Here is a 23,171-nt window from a genome sequence, read left to right as displayed (position 1 = left end):
CAACACGCGTTTAACTGCTCTAGTAATCCACAAAATTAATTAGACACGGATGCCCTGTTTTACATATAGCCAGCCAGTTTAGTGCTTTATAGTTCAGTGCGAGTTAGGCATTGTAAAAGTGATATATGTTCAACAACACTTCACTGATTTAGCGAAGTGCTTTGTCCTGCTGTGCTTTTTCTTGTTAGGCTACCGAAATTTTTTCACTACCTTTCGTATCACTGGAGTGATAGAGAAATGTTTTAAAAATTCCCAACCAATTAAGTCCAAAAGAAACATTATATAATTCAACGAGGGCATTTGTGTTGCACCAGTGTTGTAGCGAACGTCACGTAATTTTCGCCCGATGCACTGTTATATTACTACACCAGCGCCCTACTACAGGGCTGTGTTTGTGGCTGAACACTTTAAATACAGCACAGATTGTCAAACCTATTGGCGTGTAAGTCGCAAAACTAATTAAGCTTGCTAGTTCTCACTGACAAAGTGTACCTTTAGTTTAGGGTTCCCTCACACTCACTTGAATAAGACTCAAGGAGTCTTAAGTAACTCGTACTTTGGTTCACCTGCTGTCGTTAAGGTATTTCGTCGATTCAGAGTCAGATCGTTCTGCAATAGAATCTCACGCCGCTGTCAGCGATTCTAGCTGTTTTCGACGCGCCAACCTGCAATATAACTCATCCAAGTGCCACTTGGATGGTGCGGGGTTCAGACCACGGCCCGCGAAATGGGGCGGGCCGCGGCCCGAATTTGATCCCGCGACCTCCTGCGAATAGCACAACGCCATAGCTACTAAGCCACTACGGCAGGTTCGCATTTGAAGATCCTCCGATCCGGTTGGATATCTGCAGACATGTACCAATTAAATGCTAGTTGGATGCAGGTTAGGTATTGCAGAGGTCATATTTGTATAACAACATTAAACTGGTTGGGCGAGCTGGGAGAATACCTTTACTCGTAATTGTCGCGCGTTCGCAGAAACACGTAATGAAGTTGTTTTCCTTTCTGTACCTTTTTACCCTTTTTGGACCTTTTCTGTGATTCTTTTATTTTTTTATCCGTGCTTTGCACGCTCTTAACAAACTCGGCGACCATAACACGATGGCGGCTTCGTTTGCAGTTTATTAAGGGGGGCGCTGTGGTTGCCAGCGGCATTCGGCGTGATACATTCGGATGTACAGCAGTATTGGACGGGGAGCGCAGGAAACTTGTGAAAAGCTACTGTTCCGCTTTTGGCACACAGTTACGAGCGCAGGGAGCGAGCATTTCTCGTAGAGGATGGGCACGTTGTGTCCCAGGCAGAACGAGGCCGTTCGATAGCAAACAAAACAAGAACCCAATGAAAACAACCAACTGGCGCTGGAGTCCAGAGCTGCACCAATTACGTTCGTACCGTTAAACATGCAGCGGTACGAGGCTCGGCTACATGCAGTGCTGCTGACGAAGAACACCGCGTGCGGATTTGCACGTAGACAGAAAGGCTAGCGCACCTGGTCTGAGCGGTGGCAACCAGCTGTTGTCGCAACCAGCCTGGGACCATCTAGATAAATAACATGTATAGCATACCTGATTAAATGAAGCAGGCTAGGTGACCATTTGTCACCCCTCCATTTGAAAGGGGATGCCATTAAATCATCATCAGTCATCATCATCGCCATCTTTTGCTAGCCGGATGTAGTGAACAGTGACTGTGGCGGCTCCCTCACCTCGGTCGCCTCCATAAAACTTTTCCGCATTAGGCATACGCTATGGGAAATGACTAGCATGCGGAGTGCGTCATTTTGTTTCTTCGTAAGGGCCCGCGGTACATGAGAAAAGTAATTAAACCAGCTTAACCAAGTAACACGAGCGGTGGTTACCTTTACCTTACTAAGCAGGGCGTAAATCGCAACGTTTGCTTGCGGTTATTGTGATCACACTAGCAGCAACTGCGTTACCAAGAGTATCATGCTGTAGATCTTTTCGGATGCACTCGAAGCTAGCTTTAACGTACACGTGCAGTATACGTATATGGTGTGTAGTGAAATCAATCAATGTCATGGCGCTGGTGTAACAATAACGAGTGATTCACCGAAGAGCTTAAAGCTAGTTAGGCGGGAATTACCTAATTGTGAATGTCGCGCTGGCTCACTCACAACGGCAGTCAAATTATTTACCAGTAGGTGATTCATTGAGCGATCCTAAATTGTAGGGAACGCGACGTCATAAATTTAGAACATTGTAACAGGAAGAAGAGGAAAGGGCATGCCTGTTTCTTTAAAATGCATTGTAACGCAGATCAGCGTGTTTCGTGTTAAGCACGCAGGAAGTATGCACATCATATTTTAGCTTGAGCTTCTATTGGATTTTTAGTTTCAGTTGACATTTTTTGTCATACTTGGGCATAGATTCTTCGGTGTCACCTTCCTGTATTGTTCTATTGACGCGTGCTAGTATGCCGTAATATACACTTTAATGACGTTTAGAATGTGTTTATTAAAAATGTTATTGATTTATATTTATAAATGACTTACATTACCAGCTCAAAATTGAACAGTTCAGATCTGAATAAAGTACGTCATTCCAAGGTAGACTGACGACAGGCAGCGGCTTATACAAAACAAAACAACTGGTTTGCCCCAAGGACAAACTACACGAGTTTCGAAAGTTTCAAAAACGGCATGGATTACGAAATTACAGTACAGAGTTAGCGCATGAATTGTTTCCGAGACTATACGAACTCTGCGGGGACAATTATCAACATGTTTGCCTCCCTATGCGTGCCTGCCATGATAAGCCACAAGGAGCATTTCCCTCGCCTACACCCCTTTCATTGCCTAAAACGGCTTTCAAAAATTAAAAAAGCTCGCCAGCATTACGACATCGGCTTACCATGACCCAAATTCTCTTCCAGTTAAATTTATGCAATTTTTCTCACTGACAACTTCGACTGTCTGAAAACTTCGGGAGTTACTACTCACACCGTTATATATAAAAAGCCTCCCGACTCACAAAAACGTGCTCACATTGGCGCTGAATAAGGTTCGAAGTTATATTTCTGCGTGTTCATTTATGCACGGACTGACTTTCATAATTGTAGAAATGTCTGCCAGACATGAACAGCGGGACCTTTTCGCCGTGTTCTAGTTACACCTTTTCAGCACTTTTTGACGTTAAGCAGCGACATGATTCCGTCACAAAGCGCACCATGTTGAAATAAAAACATGTTAGTGCCTGTTTCCCTAAAAATTATTATTGTTTGTGTAATACTGCAATAGTTTCACTCTCCATACTTTCAAAACTGATTATTTTGCAAAATTGCAATGTTGCAAATGTGCCGATTTGGTATGTCCCTCCTCTCTGTAATGCCTCTGGCCCTTAGAATACTGAAATAAATAAATAAATAAATAAATAAATAAATAAATAAATAAATTAATAAATAAATAATTAAATAAATAAATGCCTTAAAATGCATAGAAACGCGGAAGGCTCTCGCGCGGATTCGTTTTATACTATGTACAAAATGCGCTTGTCATCTGCCTTCGTCAAAAGGTACTCTTGTAAAGTATGCAATGAGAAAGTACGCAGAGAATTTTACAGCAAAGAAACGCGGATGCAATGACTCAAGTATTTAGCATTTTTCCCAGAAGACGTTCAATCAGCCTGGATTTTACACTCGAAAAGTGTGTCTCAGATGATAGGAACTGCTGCGCACGCACACACAACAGCTTTCAGCTTGCACTTGAGAGCAGCTGCACAGCCCAGTCGCCTTTAAAATGTAACACCGTACTCTGGCGTCATTCTGTGTAGAGGATGGTCGATTTCGTGACCCATATATATTTTCGTTTGTGAACACCCTGTCGTTCGGCCGACTTAAAGCACCACGTAGTCGGACAACAATAGAGCATGCAGTAGATGACAAAATTCACTAAGAAAACTGTGTACGCTAGAGGCTGCAGACACAAGGAGGACAGTTGTTTTTTTTTTAGGTGCCAATGTATTTTCAAATTCTTCGTTACTGCAACTGTTGGTTTTTATATCTTCTGAGTAAAATCAGCATCACAAGCGTCAGTTTGTCTCAAACACAGCTCAGCTGGAAGTGATCTTCAAAAAAAAAAAAGTCTCAGCCCTAATCTCTTCTACTAACCCTCATTTTATTGAATGGGAAGAAGGCAGAACCAATGTATTTAAGGAAAGTCAAGCGCACGTGTGCATTTTGTTCTTTTCTCCCTTCATGACATTCGTACTCTTAATTTCAGCTTCACTTCAGTTAACTAGGTTACAGCAGTGGCGCAATATATTGGCTAAAAACAACGCCTACGTGTCGCTATGGCGCTCTGTTTATTACGTTATCATCAGACACGAGTATGGGCATGTGGTTTTTCGATCCAATTCATTGATTTACTTTTCATAGTAATGCCTTAGGATCGTCTTGGAAATTTGTGTCTTGATGCGGCGCTTTACGCAAACCGTATTTTTTTATCCGTTTTTGCCAATGGCTTAACAACAAGTTTGGCGTTAACCTAACCTTCAGGCTAATGGTTTACGCAAAGAGCAGCGAAGTTTTGGTGCTCACACACGCTATTCTTTTACCTAACTCCCTTCAAGTACTTATCTCGTCAATCCTTATATTCAGCGCAGAACATCCAGTTATTGCTGAGTGAGCTATCGACTAGGAAATTATATATTGAGAGGTAATGTGCCCGAATATTTTAGGCCACTAACTGGGGCACCTCTCATTTACTGCAATGATATGTGTGCTCTTATACCTCGTAGTCGGGAATCTAAGCGAAATGTTGAAAGATATTCTAAAATGTATTTTTCTCGCCAGAAATGACTCAACGCGGCGCAGAAAATTAAACCGTATATTTTAAGAAGAATCAGCAGACACTACTCGTCGTTCATTATTACTCGTGATAAATAATATGTTGGAACGCCGGTAACATAATAGTCTTATGGGAGAAGACCGCTTGTAGAGGAAATTTATCTCCACTGCCTCCTTACAGAAATGCATGGTTTTGAGATAATGAAGCAGGGGACTTTTGCAAATCCCAATCACGCAGTTGAGCTGACCTTTGAAGTATAGTTCGCGGTTCAGTGCCTCAAATACTGCGTTTCGATACGAATAAGCATTAAATGTCGGTAAGCAAACGCCACTCCTACTCCTCGCGCGTGAGTGGAATGTACTCTATGCCAAAGAAGCAGAAGTGGTGTTATGGAGATCGTCAACTGTACACGCCCCCTTTATCCCTCCCATCTCACCCCTTTCTGCATTTTCTCGTTGCTGTATGGTCCTTTGTCAATTCCACAATTGTTGCCAACAGAAAACAATTTCTTCAGATGGCTCCGGCTTCTCAAAATAGGCTCTTGACGTGGAGTAGAGCACTGCATGGTCTGATTTTTTAAGCCCGAGCCCGGTCTGGGCCCGTTTTTACGTTGGGCTGCCCGCCCGAGCCCGACCAAAAGTTTTATGGCGAAGACCGGGTCCGGCCTGGGCCCGGAAATAATGTACATTACCCGCCCGGCCTGGCCCGCCACCCCTTTACCTTAGGCCCGAGCCCGGCCCGATCCCGGCTTAACAAGAAGCACACATCATTCAACCGTAAAACGGTAAACGCTATATAGAACAGATGCCTGACCTCATATGATGGGGCGTGTTCGTTGTCTGTTTTTCTTAAATATTCAAAAGAAAGAAAAACTGCTACTCGATCCTTCCTGGCTGCAAGAACTGGGCGCCCTAGGCGATGTGATTGATGCTTCTTTTCACCATCGCTCGAAAAGGCGCCCGCCACCACAAAATGCTTCTAGCCTGCTCTTTCTAACTCAATGTCGGCAGCTATGACGTCCGCTGAGAATGGAATAAAGGCGTTGAGTATAAATCCACTATTTCGCTTTTCTTTGTGTGGCTGCCAGGCAGTGAACGGTGTGTGTCGTCAAGGCAAGAATGTTGTTCATAGGGCGTGCTTCTGTTTTTCCACCTGAAATTGACGCCTTGGGGAGAAGCCATCTCTATTTTCCTCGCATGCCATCTTTTCCAGTTTAACGCCCTGAACTGGACCGGGGCGATTGTTTTGCGCCCGTCATCTCGCCAGTATCGCGTTCAGTATAAGCAATCTCTTGTGCAGCCAAAACAGTGGGCGTCCTGTGAGCAATGGGAGGCATTGCCAGAAAGCCGAACCAAACATTTTTACGTATATGCATGAATTTATTTATATGGTCGAGGCTGCAGATAGAAACTGCAAGAACGTGAACAAATAGCGTTAGAAAGCTGTACACCCATTGCAGAAAGGGCTGGTCACGGAGCAAAAAAAAAAAATTTTTGATTCCAAGATCTGAGTCGAAAAGAGTAAGTGCGATTAGCATTCTTTCGGCACTTCACACATTTGCCTGTAGATACGTCCGGATCTAAATTTTTCCTTTCCCGTCTGATTGGAACTGGGTAAATTCCGCTCTTCATAATAATAGTCATAATACATGAAGCATATCATCTCCCACCTATCACAACCTAGATTGCTAATTGCATTAACGTCACGAATTATCTCTAAAGAATGAATACTCCGCCATTTTTTACAGCGATGCTGTATACCTGTACCAGCCAAGGAAATTTTCGCGTCGTTGGCGTAAGCAAAAAACGCTAGGATAACAATTGAATAGAAAGAGAAAATGAGAGCGAGAGAGAGAGAAAAAAAATTGTAGCAGTACCAACGAGGCAACGCGCAGAGGTGCTGCCGACGCCTGCCACGCTTCTCCCTTTCCCCGCGTTAGCGCCGAACTAGAGTGTACTAGAATACACTACGGTGTCCGTGACTGCAGCAGGCGCCTCTGGCGGCGGCTCGGCTGAGCTCCCACCAGCTGCGCGCTACTGCGCATGCGCTGTGACGTCATCCCGGAGTTTCGTCTGCTGCGCGCCGCCCGTAGACTGTGCATATAGCTTTCGCCCCACTTCTATGTGTGCTCGGACTGCAAGTGCTTCGCGAGGCGTTCTCCGATGCCGCGGACCACGAGGAAATGCATATGCACTTCGTATAGCCTTGACCCAGCAAGGAACACATCAGCTCCGCTGTGTCTTTAGCCTTGCTCCATTAGTGTAAGCATATCTCCTTTGAAATCAGGCATACCGCATACAGCTCAGCACTCGTTTTCAAAAGAAAAACCACAAAAGAAGCATCAAAACCACATGATGGATGATAAGGCGCGTGTGAACAATGAGAACACCCTCCGACGCGCTCCAGTAAAAATTAGGTTTGCAGCTGCTTCGAAAGGAGTTGACGTCATTCAAAACCCTCGTGTGAAGCTCAAACTGTATAATGTATGCCAATGACGGCAGCCAATAATGCGAAGCACGTTCCTTCTCTCGTGTATGTTTCCCGGTATAGATTCCTCTTTTCTTTTCTCATGCTTTCATTTCCTCTATTCCCTCCTCCTGACAGAGTAGGCAGGCGTTGTGCCCCTCTCGGTGGCAGTTGTCAGCTTGCTCCCTCCCTATTTCCTTCGTGTCCTTGTGTTATATGCGTACAAACCAAATAATAATAATAATAATAATAATAATAATAATAATAATAATAATAATAATAATAATAATAATAATAATAATAATAATAATAATAATAATAATAATCACGGTTGCGTAAGCTACTCCGACTGAAGAAGTACCCACCAGCATAGAGATCACGTAGTGACATCACCACGGTCTAGCAACTCATTCAGTTCATTCCAGGCTACTATGGGTAGACCACAGAAAGTAAAGACGCCAGAAGAACAGCGTGAATATAATGTCGTTGTGGCGTAATAATGGGTGTAGTAAGTATATTTCACTTGTCTCTGGTTTCACGCTTTGTAGTCACGTCTGTGAATTCAAGTGACGTCACAAAGGGTAATCTTTGTGGGCATCGTTTACAGCTTCGCTGTCCAACCACCTTCACAGCGTGGATGGGAGCCACATTTTTTTTCTGAGAAAGGAAATCTCAGTTACAGATGGTCATACTTTGCTAATTTATCCTTGTTCTGCCGAATTCTCTGGTTTTTGCGTTGGCCACGTCGCTAAAACAACTCGGCAATTATTCCCTCAATTAAGTTATGCATGTTGTTAAAATGTTGTTAAGAATTGTTCTTTGATAAGAATGGTCTGCGTGGTCAACCAAAATTACCCCAGGACCGAGCGGTCAATCCTACAATGGCAATTCTACAGCTTAATGATACAGAATCAATTTATTGTTGGTGAGTTAGTCCGAACTTTCGTACTCGGCTCCGGTAAACAAGAGAACGGTGTTCCTGGTGAACTCCTCCTGCCTGAGTGAAAAGCTGTCACTTTGAAAGTGCTCCCACTATAAAGAAAGGTGGGCTTGTGACACTGTTAATTTTGGGACCGTCTAGCCGCTACCTGGACTCCCGTAATCGATGTCGAACCGACACGTTCGAGAGGAGCTGAGTTGATTAAAGTATCCATGCTAAGAACGATTTCATGAACGTTGTGCCTACACACATTGCAGTAGGCCAGAAAGTAAAGACCCATCGTGGGGGCCCACGAGATTTGCACCATGGTTGCCAGATTCCCGGGTTATAATATCGGGCTATTTTTTTATTTTTACACAATGGAGAATTGAACTGCAAATGGGGCTTTTGTTCATAACTGACGTGCGCTTTGCCGTTGGCCAATAGGATACTAAAACCGCATAGTTGCTTCTCGTCTTGCGGCAGCGTCGTATTTGTCACTTCGCCTGTGTGGGACGTGTTCTCCAATCGCAAGAGCTTCTGCTTGCTGGTGCGGCAGATAAAGCGTCGGTGGATGTTTCAATGTGCAAATCTTATTCTGCTTTCTTCCTCGATGTATCCTGTCCGAGGCCCCTCACCTATTTGGCTTGCATATTCTCCCTCAAATCCAAACATCATAGATAAAAAATGTATCTGGCATGGTGCAGCTCAGGGTGGAATAAGTTTTCTGCATGCATGTTCGCACAGCAAGTTCGCGAGGTGCTGACGCCTACTCGGTGTATTATTCTAGAAGGACCGAGAGATCGTCTGAGAACCGCAGTATGTCGCTGTATACGGCCTGCGTGATAAGTGCACGCGAGAAACAAGTCTGTAACCTCGACTAGCTGTCGCCGTCTGCTCGACATGTCGAGATTCAGTCCTGAAGTCTAACGGGCTCGCAAGCTTCGAGGACTCTACTTTTTGAACTTTATTCAAACTTCAAGTCTTCACGCTCTCTTCTACCTTTCTGCGGTATTTATACCAGCCCGCCATCATGAATCGGGCGTTCTGGGTGCCATTTCGCACACTGCACGCCACACATGACATAGCCGAGGCCACGCAAGCAGCGCGGAGCGTTACGTTTGCCCTCTCAGCGCGATTTCATGGTCACGCAATTCCGTCAGCGTGGTCATCTCGATTTTGGGTATCGGGGCGTTTCTTCGCTCTTCGTCCGGCCGGTCGAGTCCTGTGTTTCAGAACTGACGGAGTTCTCCGCAGAAATTAGTGCCGACTGGTCAGGCGTTTTTTCGTCGCTTCTCAAGACTGTCCGAAATGATCGCTCAAGCGTCGTCCTGTAAGCACCAGTGAGAGAGCTGCATTACTTGGTGTGAAAACTGTCCAACTCACCCGTGGTCGCTCTATAGGGTAGGGACGAGGTACAGCAGTAGGCTATAGAAATGAAAAAAAAACAATAAAGAGACAAGTACAGAGATGGAATGAATGCTTTGTTAGTGCACTAACTTGTATTTTTGATGTATTCAATGAAGCGTCATTCTGACACATAGTATGTCAAGGAAACTTTACGCGACTCATTATTCATCCGCGATTTGTAGCCTTTCATGAAGAACATGCATAAATCACGTCCGCAAGATATTTATTTTTTTTTTCGACAGGACACACGCTATAAATCTTCGGACGACGGTGCCTCAAAGGATAGCTTACGCTGAGAGCGTCCGCCGGTGAATTACTACCGGTCCCATATTTCACTGTTTTCAGAGTTTTCACGCAAACTGGAGTAATCGCCACAGTTAGAATCTGATGTTTTTTTTGTGCTTTTGGATTGATTATAAACACGCACGCTTTCATTTGAAAACAAAGCTGATGAAAGAAAACGTCCATTTTTCATACCTTGACGCTGAATTTCGAAAAGACACTATCTATTTTCTCGCACGTGCTAGGTGAGATGGCGTGCGCATTGATATTTTACGCTCACCGAGAGGCATTTTTCAAAGCAACACTTTGACAACGATGAATGCACTTCCAACTTCAATAGAACCAACTCAGTTTCACAGCTCCACTGAAAAAATGGCAGCCGTGGCTGTCGCGAGAACTAACGGCGCTGCTATCCTATATAAGTCCCTATATAAGAAAAGTACCGCTATCTACTCTTTCCTCCGCCGCCTCCTCTCCTAAAGAGCTTGCTTTTTTCTTTACTTTTTGCTTGCGAAAGCCAAGTCGACGGTGGCGCACCTAGAAAGTCCACGTTGAAGCTTTCAGGCCAGGCGCGCGCCGCCGCCGCCGCCGCCGGCGACTGCGGCTGCGCAGAGGACTTTCAACATAGCTCTGAGGCGGAAAAAAAGAAAATATAAAGAAGTGAAAAGCGCGCGGTATCATCGTCCAATGGGAGATAAGGGAGAGAGCGAAGCGGCGTTTATCAAAGGATGACGGTACTTTTCTTATATAGGGACTTTAGTCGCGACCGGCAGCGCTTCCGGTTGCACGCCTTCTTTGCTGCGGCTGCGTCCCGTGTGGTTGTTATGGTGCTGCGGATTTGTTGCGTCCTGCAGAAGTTCGTTCGGAGGTTTGAGTGCTCGCGCTAGTCTATTGAGGTCTGAAGTCTGGCTTGTGTCGAACATGCGATATGCTGACGTAGTTTTGTACCGGGTTGAACAAGCGGCTACAAGTCGTCAGCTAAGCGCTACATTGAATGCGGAAGCATTCTTTGGCCAGTAGCACAGGTCTGTCAAGCGAAAAGTGTAATGCCTTGTATCTGCACAAAAATACGTAATTGGCGAACTTTAAAGTGTTTAATTAATATTTATTTATTTATTTATTTATTTATTTATTTATTTATTTATTTATTTATTTATTTATTTATTTATTTATTTATTGATACTGCAATCCCAGGGAGAGATTTTCGCAGGGTAGGTGTACAGATACAAGCATGGATCAAATATTTACAAACAAAGCCAGAAACAACAAAGGCCGCAAATGATTAGTAAACAATCTTAATGAATCAGCATTGAAGACAACAAAAAAAGTTCAATGATGGCATTGCAACATAGGGGTACAGCAAGGTTCATGGTATATCTTAATTATTCAGGAACACATAAATATTGAGTGATTATATTATTACAAAATGTAACGGGCATAAAGTCAATAACAATAAGAAATTAGCAACTATATGGGCAGCAGGGAATGAATACATCAGAAAATAAATGTTAATGGACAATGAGGCTGCTGGTGAATGAGGTCAGAGATTTATGTAGTACTTCATAATATAAATAGTAATATTTACAGTAGTAATATAATATAAATGTAGATTATTGGTAGCTTTAAAAGAGATAAGGATTAATTGAAAAATGACCAGAGAGAATGTCTATTTGGATACATAGGGCTCCATAGAAAATGCATGGGGAAGCTTATAGTAGGGGTGAGCCAAATGAAACTTGGTTTTGAGCCAACTTCAAATTTTGACGGGGGACAGCTTAAGTTTGGAAGTGGGGCAGTGCGCAATACGACTGTAACTTTCTCCAAGAAAGTGCGTAGCTTATACAGGGTTTCCGAACTACCGTGCACCAATATTTTAAAATATGCAAATGTCACGTAGCTGGATAGAACCAAGGTAATGTTTATCTTCACTTGGAGGTACTCAGATTATGTTGTGCCCTCCACCTAAATGCATAATTAGTGTTAATTATTTAATCAACTTCTCAGATAATATTGGATTAAAAATGTAAATCAGAAAATTGTAGAGCAGCATGAAAAACTCCCGATACAGCTTTCTTTTGCTCAATACGTGCTACATAAACGTGTTTTTCCGAGCATGAATGAAGCCCGCGAATATACGGAATGTGCCTCTAGCCGCCAGTCGCGCGGCAATAATGCGTGTATTAGCGGGTTTCTTTAACACTCAGAAAAACACTTTGATGTAGCACGTATTGATCAACAGAAAGCTGTATCGGGAGTTTTTCATGCTGCTCTACAATTTTCTGATTTACATTTTTAATTGATTTACATTTTACGTGTCCCGCTGTTTACTGAACGTTACGCCTTCTACTACACGGACACAGATGTATATAAAGTAAAAAGCGACATGAGACCTTCCGCATATCATTTATACTCTGCATAAGCATAGAAGCTTTCGTGTCACTCGCTAACAGAAAAACTCTTTTATTACGACAGCACATTAAGCATTTGCTCAAACTTTGTGCCGAAGGCAGCTGGGCGAGCATTCCCGAAACCCATTTTTACGTAAGAGCGCTTCTTTACTGAACGGCGTGCGGCCGTCTGACACTGATGACCCTCGTCGACAATCCTGTGAGCCGATTAATGCAGTGCCGGCCATCCGCGGACACAACATACGGAAGAAAGAGTTTTTGAATAACGGGACGGAGCTTCTCGTGAGCAACTTTCGAATTCCAAACAAGGTACAAAAATAAGCGAAACTTTGCTTGTAAATATTCTTTGCGCAATAAAAGAGACATATCTTTTTTTATGTGACTAACCAATTTAATGAACTTATAATGAGATAACCAAACATTACTATCTAGGAAGCAGGCAATTCCCATTGCCACACTCAAAACTAAACAAGCTCAGGCAGTCTCGCTGCGCTTATTGCAAACGGGTACATACCCCACGCCGTACCACATTAACAAAATATATCCAGAGAGGGAGATTAGGATGGAATGTAATGATTGTAATGGCATCATTGAAATCAAACATATGCTCGCGAGGTGCCCCGCCACTCTTCCCAGCTTCCTGGAAGAATGGACTCGGTGGGAAAAAAGAATACAAAGCCCATTGCTTCAAGACCAAGTAAAGGCTGTCCAGAGGGCCCATGATGTCGCTGAAGGGCTTGGCCTGACAGTGCCAACGTGGGAGCGGCTCGCCTCGGCTTAAGTCGAGACTCCGGATCTCTTTAAATAAAGTTTGCACACACACTAACCAATTAGTTGTCGACACGGCGACCAAAAATACTACCAACGGCAAAGAGTGCATTCTGAATGAAACAAAAAATTCAGAGTTGATTAAGCGCTGAAGGCAATGTGCAATGCATTGTACAAGGAAAAAGGGTATAGGGCCGTAGATGAAATAAAGTGAAACAGCTCTCCGCTAGCACAGGCGCTGTTGAGGAAACAATATACTATAACGGGACCGCATGCCCGACAGAGATGGACTGACCCTTCCAGACCAGTTTCGTTCACTAGCACGTGACCTTCAGGCAAATAAGCTACACCTAAGCAGGCACCTCCGCATACGAAAGGAGAGGTAGTCACTCATCGCAATCGACTGCTTCCTTCGTTTTTGCTAGAAAAGACAAACAAGTAAGCGAACCCCGTGGTGCTCTAAGCCAGAAACTCCAAGTAGCGTCAAAGATCAAATTCAGAGCATGCTGAAGCATCTGTTGAAGTCTATGCACGTGCTTTCCTATTTGTAAACTGTCTTACTGGAGCTTGCGTATTTGAGCCGCGTATGGAGCTCATCGTTAAGGCGAACGCGGCCACATTAGTTACTACGCGCAGATAATACAATGCGCCGTCAGCACCAGGTGATAATATAACTCCCGTTCACGGGTGGCTGTTTGCGCGACTGTCCCTTTTGTCGGCAGCGCGGTCTCGTGGCGATGCCGCTAAGAAGCTATTCAGTAGCTAAGGACTAGCTGCAGCTATTCCTTAATAGCTTTCGATACGAAGATGTTATGAGTATTTCGCACCCAAATAAAAGAGTCCCGTAAGCATTATCAATATTTATCAGGTTTTTAAGTACCTTCCCTTGCGTCAGGGCGCACAGCCAGGACATTTGGACAAAATATAATTGTATTAATAATATTGCGTATTACGTGCCAGAACCACGACCTGATTATGAGGCACGCCGTAGTGGGGGACATCGGAGTAACTTGGACCAACTGGGGTTCTTTAACGTGCGCCTAAATCTAAGTACGTGGGTGTTTTTGTATTTCGCCCCCATCTAAATACGGCCTTCATGACAGGAATACGATCCCGCGACCTCGTGTTTAGCAGCTCAACCAAGGTAAACATACCTGGTAGCGAAGTTCATATAGAAGCCCATACGTTCAAAACATGGCAGTTTGTCGGTGGTTCATGAGGCTTAGCACCATCTGTGTGAGGAGGGAACACTTCCAGTGAAAGAAAAAATAATTTGGCGTCATATCCGTTAAAAAGATAGGTGACGTCATTTTGTTCGCAAAGGCACGAAATTTGTTTTAGTAGGCCTGCCATTAGAGGTGTATATTCAAATGCCCCGCCATTTGACTTGATGGGCGTTTCGAGCTTTCAGCGCAGAAAGCGATGCAGGAAATTTTAGCCGTACGGGTGTCGAAATCGGATCGCTGCACAGAACATACTTTCTTTGGAGGCCGACGAACGCTTTGGGCGTAGAGTACTCGTCCTTTTGTCGGACGTGAAGCCGGTCGACCAGCGCTGTCCCACCAAAAACAACTGAAGTAAACAATTATCTGGCAGTCGCAACTCACTACTTTTGACTGAACAGGTGAAGGAACAATGAAACTACACGCGTCACCAAGTTCAGACAAACTTCAACAAGCAAAACAACACAACATGTGAGGGGGGCGTATATGACAAGTGAACTTTACGAGCGCCCCTTTCTGCCTACTTTAAGCACTGCATTGCATCGCAAGTGATAGGGGCTTCAACGCCTGCCGCTATCGGTGGAGGCTCTTACGGTGGGCGCTGAAAAAAGGTAATTATTGACAATGATCAAGCAAAATGGAGTTGCTTTTTTTTCTCGCCATGCCTACTTAAAATTGTTTAGGGATATTATTTTCGCTCAATGAATCTAACTGCGTCTCGCTTTAATTTAAAAAACGCTTTTTTCTTTCCCAATTTTTGTTCCCTTCAAACACAGTCGCGCTTCAATCGCTGCTTTCATAACCACCCTTGATGATGTCGGTGACAATTCCTTCTGAACCGCCTTTCGCCCGAAGCTTCGCGACCTATTTGGATCGACACTGCTCAACACCGTACTACTGCACCACTACTACTGCACCACTACTACTGCATCATACTGCTCAACGCCATAGCCACTAAGCAACCATGGCGGGTAGGCGGGACAAAATGCAATACGAGATGTACCGGCCCATTTCCACATCGAAGTGGGCCCTTGCCAGTATCAATGCTGCGTGGTTTCGCGCATATCTAGCGGAACCCTAACCTGTCGTCTTCACCATCGCTCATGGCTTCTTTATTTCTCCTTTCCCTTTTATTCATGCCCAGAGTAACTCGCTAGAGCACAATAGCTCGCACCGACGTCTCCGCGTTCCTTTTAATGAAATTACTCTCCATCTATCAACTCGGACACTCTCACTATGCCCAAAATGCAAATTTTGTTCTTGTAGAATAATCAGAATTTATTTGAATATCTTATGGGATCTATCATTCAGACGCAACTTCCTTTGCAAATAGTAACTTAAAAATGAAAAAAAAAGAAAAAAAAATACATTTGCGGCAATTTTTCTTGTGGAGAAGGAGAATGTTGCCTTTGTTAGCCGAGGTCGCGAATTCAATTTGCGGAAGTTGGAAAGAGGCGCTCGCAGGGAGCATTAGTTACGGCAGATGCGCGAGAAAAAAAATGGTTGTGGTTTCGAACCTAAAGCTTGAATAATGTAGACCCATATATTTGCATGGATGGCAGGGCAAAGAATTATATCGAGGAGGAAGTGACGACGTATGTAACACATGGCTCCAAAAGACTCCGTCGATGTTGTTTCTAGAACGTTAGTTCTCTTTTTTTATGAGACGTGAGATGCAAAATGCGACTGCAGAAGAATCAAAGTTGTCACCACTTCACCACAAAAATATTGTCACCACAAGGAGGCAAAACTGCACAGCGTGAATGCGAACAGAAACGAGCATTGAGCAAAAAGACCCGAACAGAACCATGCCAACTGAGCGAATAGGGGTATAACTCGCTAGCTTCGGCAGCAGCCAAACTACAGCGGAGGCATCTTAGTGTCGACGCGCGCACCACCACTAGCCATCATGAATCACTGCAACACGCACCGCGCTCTCTGACGGCTGCGTAGTTCCCACCAGCGTTACTAGATTAGTAATCTAGTAACGGTGGCTTCCACCTCCCCCGTTCAGCCACCGTAACTTCGGTATCGTAAAACAACTTCACACGTGTCGCGCCACCTTGTGGCGTCGTAGGAAAACGCCGGTATCGCCGGGATGGCGGCGTTTTTAAACTTCGGGATCGTAAAACAATTTCAGACATGTCGCTCCACCTTGTCGCGTCGAGTGAAAACGCCCGGATGGCGGCGTTTTTAAACTTCGGGATCGTGAAACGTGTGTGCATCACACCGCGCGTTTTGCAGGAACTTATGTTTGCTTCTTCATTCCATGACGTAGCTCACATTGGCGGCCGCGTGAGCGCGTCAGCGCTAGTACGCGCGCTGTGATTGCGTTTTCGCGGCGACGGAAGAGACCACCGATGAAGACTGAGCCGCCGGACGCGAAAGCGTAAGCGCGCGACCCGCCAGGACCGCGAGGCGGAAAGAAATGCGCACCGTCCATGTGGTCCCGATCCCGCAATCTAGGAGCGTTTCACCAGAGCAACGGTCAATCACCACATACACAGCTTCCCCGGTCATCCACCTTCACAGAGTGGAATTGCACTGAATTTTTGGCGAAGTGTAACAAAATTTTATGTGTGATTTTAGCAACGCCTACTCAAAGTAGGTAATTGACGATGTGGTATAAATTTTACAGCAGATAACCGCTGATCTGACAGACTAAGAGAATGTGTTCAACGGTAAAAGAAATCCAGGCCAGCACGTCAGGTACTTAATTGGCTTGATGAAATTGGAAAATTTGAACGGATATAACGACGCCAGCTGACTCAAGACCGGGGCAGTTGCAGGTCACTGGCACAAGGCTTTTTCCTGCAGTACACTTAAATAGGTAGATAATGATTACGATTATAAGAACGGAGGGGTATAACTGTCTGTTCCAGACTGCAGTTTTATATTATTTAGAGGAAACCAGCTATTTCGCAGATTCTGGAGTAGCGAAAACGTCGTAAATGGCCCATTTCACCACATTCACAAGTTAGCGGCAGCGTTATCTCCTTCCGATGACGGCTACAAATTAATCTGACGACAATAATATAGAGACAATTAAAACATGCGTATTAGATATTTTCGCATTATCCGGTGATTATCGATCCGAAAGCATACCGGAAGCAGCTATTTGGAGCTTGTAAATGACACATGTGGTCGCTGCAATGCAGCAAACACCAGCGGCATCCATCCCTTTCCTTCATGCAGCATTAAAAACAAAATTCAACGAACACTGTGCGTAGTGCTGCCGCGTCGGCATTCACCGCGTGCAGTTCGTCTGTAAATTTCGCTCCATGTAGCCCAGGCTTAACGATCAAAACTGCGTTGACAGAAACGCAGAAACACACTCGGTTCAAATCAACCGGAAGTAGATAACGCTTGCGTCACCGTTTAAAGGAGGCGGGACACAGCGATGGCTGCAGGATGTAAAAGTTGAGGGGGAACGTCGCTGCTTGTGGGGAGGTTAATGTTTAACTACTCGTACATGTGTCAATAGCGCGCCGACACAAAATTCTATTGAGAAAGCATTCCTTTAGAGATGCCATGAGTGTCTATATAGGTGTACGAGAAAAACCGCTTCATGGACCCTTTAACAACACAATTTCACTTGCGTATCCGCGTTCTGATTTTTCCCAATGGGAAGCTTCAGCGGGGTTCGCTCGTATTCTCGCGACAGAAAGCTCAGCAGATATTTCTCGTGTGTATATGCATAGTCTTCAAGGCAAGAACAAACAGCAGCAATGACGATGAAAGTGTTGGACATACCTTCAGCCACTCCTTTGTGGCGTAGTTTTTCCGGGGTCTCCTGCTTGAACACTTGAGCTAGTGCTAGGAGTCGTAGAGTCGTGAGCGTCGGGGGGCCACATAATATATCCCATTACAGTCATCACTCCATCTGCAAACTGGACGTAGAAAAGACCAAAGTAATTGTTAATGTCCCGTTCATCGCTGTAACAATGACATATTTTATTAACAATAGACATGTCATCACTGCTTGTACGGCCCTAAGTGTTGCTGTCGAAGATGCTAACACAGTCCCCTCAAATAGAATGTTCACACATCATACACCGTCATATTTACGAGCAACTCAGAGGTACACAAGAACGTGCAGGCTTGAAATCATCAACAGTAATCGATTGAGATCTCCGAGTAGCCAACCGTTTCCCACCGGGACTTTTGTTCATCAGGTGCTGATGAAAACAAGTCCCTTTGTCGAAAATTTGGCTCTTGACAGATCGCTTGTGCGACTACTGTTGAATATTTCTTCACCTTTCGTGCTGCAGAAATCGGAGATGATTGTACTCGGGTGCCTTGCATCATTTTGCGGAATGGACGGAGCGGTTCGGCAACACAGCGCACGCGAATCCTTCCTAATGCCGCGCTGTGTTCCAAAGCCACGAATGCTTCGCCAAGGCCGGTATTTTGTATTGATGCCTTTAAAGTAATAATGCCTTTTCGGGCTTATCGCGCTCTGTCAGTGGTCAGAGCGACGGTCCGCTCACGATATCAACGTTGATAATGCGAGCGGACCGTCGCTCTGACCACTGACAAAGCGCGATAAGCGCGAAAAGGCATTATTACTTTAAAGCCATCGCTACAAAATACCGGCCCAGGAGAAATGCGGCCTTTATCGCGGCCATCATATCGAAAAAGAAACTACTAGAGCACATCGTGCAAGCAGCCGCCCGCTACAGCCCGACTGTCTCGGCCGGTAGATCAGAAGCCGAGTCATGGCGACGGAAGACGGTGTGCTATCTATCGCGGTGAGCGAGAACGAACGCTGGGTGATTGCGACGCTGTAGCCGAAAACAGGGGTCGTATCCTCATTCTGACGGCTCGGATATTGTAGGGCGTTGTCAGCGTGCCTGGAAACGGCCGGCGAAGTCCGATACGTTACGCCTTTGTCGCCATAATCACCGCAAATTTGCTACCAGTATAATTCGGCACATTGAACGTGGCCCGCTGCACCGCGCCTTCAAGCTGTTGCCGCAGCACACGCGCACAAGTTCGTGGTGAGCGAGTGCTTTAGCGTTTGATGAAGCGAGCAAACTCGGCGCAATCTATTCAGTGCGGCTGAACTGTAGGCCAGCATGCTGCCATGCAAGCCAGTATAGCGCGCTATGCTCTTACGCCGCTTTATCCGCGCCTTTAGTGACACTTCTGCGTTTCTCAATCATTCTTTGTGATACTTATGTCCGACGTAATGCCAAGCACTGCAATGACATATTTGAGTGAAGGACATCCTACCATACATTTCTGCTTCAGACGACATGTTGCCTGCCTCACGTGTTCTTTCCTTCTTCGCTTCCTGTAGGCTCTTCCCGGTCGCCGGGACGTAACCTGACGCAGCTTGTAGTCGAACATGCGTGATCGAGTGCTGAGAAAACGAGGTGTTTTGTCTCCTATGTGCACATTGTTCTTTTTCTTTTCGTGTAACTTTTAAAACGACGGCATTCTTTATTTAAACGAACATTAGCCCAAAATTAGCGTTAACTGGGGCGTATGGGTTTAAATAAGTGCCTTTGCATTAGGATATTCGTAATGGTAATTCTCTGCTACTACTCCTAGTGCCTCAAAATATTTTACCATAGAGAGAGCTGCAGGGCATTCGCAACCTTATACTATACAGACATACAACCCTACAACATACACAACGCAGAACGCAACCAGGCGCTAACAATGAAGTTAGATTCAAACAGGTGCCCTTCTGATAAAATGATCACTGGTGTTATTAAGCTGAGAGCCTTATATGTCGCATCGTTCAGACGACATTCAAAGTCTTTGAGCGAAAACGCGTCGACCACACGAAAGGTATAAAAACTATTAACTATCATCATCAACGGCCCATTTCCCCGTAAGCCTTCATAACCCCGTAACCAAGCAAGAAGTGTGATAAAGATGGATGATACAGGCGAGTTAGGTGGATGACTCTGGCGAGTTAGAGGCAATATAATTATGATTGATGCCTAAGCGAATTAGAGTAATCGAATCAAGGGTATTAAGAGGGATGACTAAGCGAAGTAGACTAAGCGAATTAAGATGGATGACTAAGCGAAGTAAACTAAGCAAATTAAGGGGTATTTGTAGGTCATGCGTCCGTATTTAACGGATCGGCGTCCGTATTTAACGGACTTGGGCGTCCGCCTTCAAGTCGTCTTAGGGACAACACCAGTGACCTTACAAATATTGTTCTCCGAGTATGGCTAGCATTTAGCACCATGCATACAACTTCTACGTCAGCACCATAGCAGTTAGAGAGTTTGTGATGGCAATTTCAGCGGTAGTGCCTATAGCCCTGCATCTGGATATGCAAGTTTAGTAGATCGAACACGCAACTGCTTCGTGTTTATCGGCCTGCTCACTTCGTGGCTCAAGCAACGAAGGCAGGAAAAGACGCTGCCTCAAATATAGCAGGTGTGCTATATATATATATATATATATATATATATATATATATATATAACATGGCGCGCCTGATGGCGCGCCTGCTATGTTTCATGCAGTGTTCCTCCTTTGAATATTCCCTACAAGGCGCGCAGAAGGAAACCGCACTTCCACATTCTAGACAGCCATGGCGAGGACTTGATCTACGGAAAGTGACTGCCTAATTTTAAACTGAGAGTGCACGTGAGAACATGTGAGGCGCACATTTCATCGGAATAGCGTGAAAGCTCCTTTTGCAGAACTCGAGGACGCCATTCTGGTTTCCGGTTCCTTTTCGTTCTCCGAAGCGGTGCCATCTGTGGTCCACGAGGAAAGCGCTGAACCAAGTAAAGCCACGAAGCGAAAGGCAGAGGCGGTGGCCTTCCAAATACCGTATTCAGTTCTGAGACGTGGAACTGTGCAAAAAGTCGAAGGCATCCTCTTCGCGCTGCACTTCCTTCCTGACTTGTCAAGCGGAAATAGACTCCTCAAGGCTCCATAGATTGCTTCCCGCGCACAGCGAACTTTGGCACTTTTTCTCTGCTTCTGAGTTTGATTTTCGGTTGTGTGTCTACTGTTTCGTGAGTGACAACTTCACACCGCGTTCCTCATTGCGCGAAGGCGTCTAAGAACTTTTGCTATGAGACAAATGCACACCGGCGCGGTAACCTTCTAAGATACGGCTTGCTCGGATATTGTCGTACACAGTTGTTAGAGTGCACACGTTGCAATTCGTAAATTCGGCGTAGCTCATTGTTACGCCCATTTGAGATTTCTACTTAGCGATGAAAAGCGCTCCGCTTGACGGCCAAGTCCGTGGTCGCGCTTGCATTCGAGAGCAGTCGTGGCGAATACTAATAACAAGCAAATATGAAAAGCTGAAAATAATAATGAGTTTTGACCGCATGCTCACCCCCTTCATTGTTCAGAAGCAAGAAAGGACGGTGCTTCGAGCAATACATATTCAACGTTCTATAGGCCACATGTCACACCGTTTAATGAAGGCAGGTGCTGTCGTTTTCAGAAACAACACGCAAGGGAAGCATGACACCTACGCAGTTACGCCGCGTGGGACGCTCGATACGCGTTAAAAGGTCATGGATCGTCTTCCGGCAGTGGCTGACAGCTCATACATCGGCTGTCAGTTTAAACCACTTGTTTTGTGGTGTGGTACTTCAGCCGCGCTGACTCCATGACCGGGAGCAGCTGCGGCTTTAGCACCTAGAAAATTAGGTCTGCAGGGACAACGCCCTCGCAGTTCATTATTCGCATGCGAGGAACGGGCTGTCCCAAATAAATGTGGCAAACAATTTAAATAATATAAAACGATCTTACGCGAATGGTGCGCACTGTATATTGATGAACGAGAATATGAAAGTTGAGGAGCCATTTTTTTAAATCCCACCATATAAGCCACAAAAAAAGGATGCCCACGAAAGCATACGGGAAATTATTAATTTAATTGTTGTTTGAAATATCGGAATATTAAGCTAAATGGAAAGCAAAACGGACGAACACATAACTTGACTGCCGATGGTAGCCTGAACTCAACTTTTCCTCATGTGATGCTCTATTGGTATAACATCGTACGAGTAGCTTACACAGTGTGGAATCGACTCTCACCATAACAGACAAGTACATGTGCTCGTGCACCAGTGTCTCGAATACCCCGCACAACGTCTTAGGTCGCCAGCGGTTTCAATACATACATATCCTATTACCGAAGAACAAAATTACCACATTACAAAAGCGTCTGGTGCTCTCTCAACAGCTGCCAGCCGTGCCACTAGTCCCAAAGCAGCTGACTTGTCTAATGCCCTTTCTGTTAGCTTGAGCTAAGTGTCACGTTTGTACCATTTATACTCTGCACACGTTTAGCACTCACAGAAAGCTTTAAAACTTCCGAACTCTTACGCAGTTATTTACAGCGAAAGCTGTATATAGCTAGGTGAAACGAAAAACCGTTCGTCCTATGTTTCGGTAAACGTCTTCATTGGCTGCGCTGTCAGTTACGTCGTTCTCTACGTCGCACCCAAGCGCGCGCGCCATTGGCAGCGCCGTTAGTGACGTCGTTAGCGAACGCGTTCCCGCCATTGCCACGTTGACGCTGCTCTGCTCACAATGCCATTTCCTCGGCTCGCCGTTGTCGCATGCGTTCGATATCTCGAGTTAGCTCGGCTGTCGTGGTTAGCAGCATCCGCCCACCATTGGCGCTTGCGTTCCATTAGAAAAACAAACATGTAACCAATAATTGAGAAACGTTTCAATAGAGCGTCGGGATTAACCCACTGCTAAACACCTGGGACGACACGTTTCAGCTTCGCTGGTTAACCATCTGTTTGAAGTGCTCGGGCGGTGTTTCTTTTATTTTAAGTAAACTATATTTACATAATTTTCTTCGATCATAACTCACCTCGAATAGTTCTGAACCAGCCCCAATAGCAGGAGGAATTCATCAAGCAAACACACCTTGTGGTAG

The 23,171-nt window shown here is 45.0% G+C and overlaps 1 long non-coding RNA gene across 1 annotated transcript in view; it reads right to left on the bottom strand.

Annotated features, from left to right (window-relative positions):
* LOC125941487 (uncharacterized) overlaps nucleotides 1-18,654 on the bottom strand; it is a 57,963-nt gene extending 39,309 nt beyond the window's left edge. The window contains exons 1-2 of the long non-coding RNA XR_007464372.1: nucleotides 18,539-18,654; nucleotides 18,035-18,171 (exon numbers count right to left, since the gene is read on the bottom strand). This is a non-coding gene — a long non-coding RNA (uncharacterized LOC125941487). The remainder of the gene's footprint in view (nucleotides 1-18,034; nucleotides 18,172-18,538) is intronic.
* Nucleotides 18,655-23,171: the final 4,517 nt, after the last annotated feature.

Source organism: Dermacentor silvarum, chromosome 11 (assembly GCF_013339745.2).
Source record: "Dermacentor silvarum isolate Dsil-2018 chromosome 11, BIME_Dsil_1.4, whole genome shotgun sequence".
In the NCBI taxonomy this organism is placed as follows: Eukaryota; Metazoa; Arthropoda; class Arachnida; order Ixodida; family Ixodidae; genus Dermacentor; species Dermacentor silvarum.
Note: the sequence above shows the minus strand (reverse complement) of the source record. Positions and strands in the feature narration are given on the sequence as shown.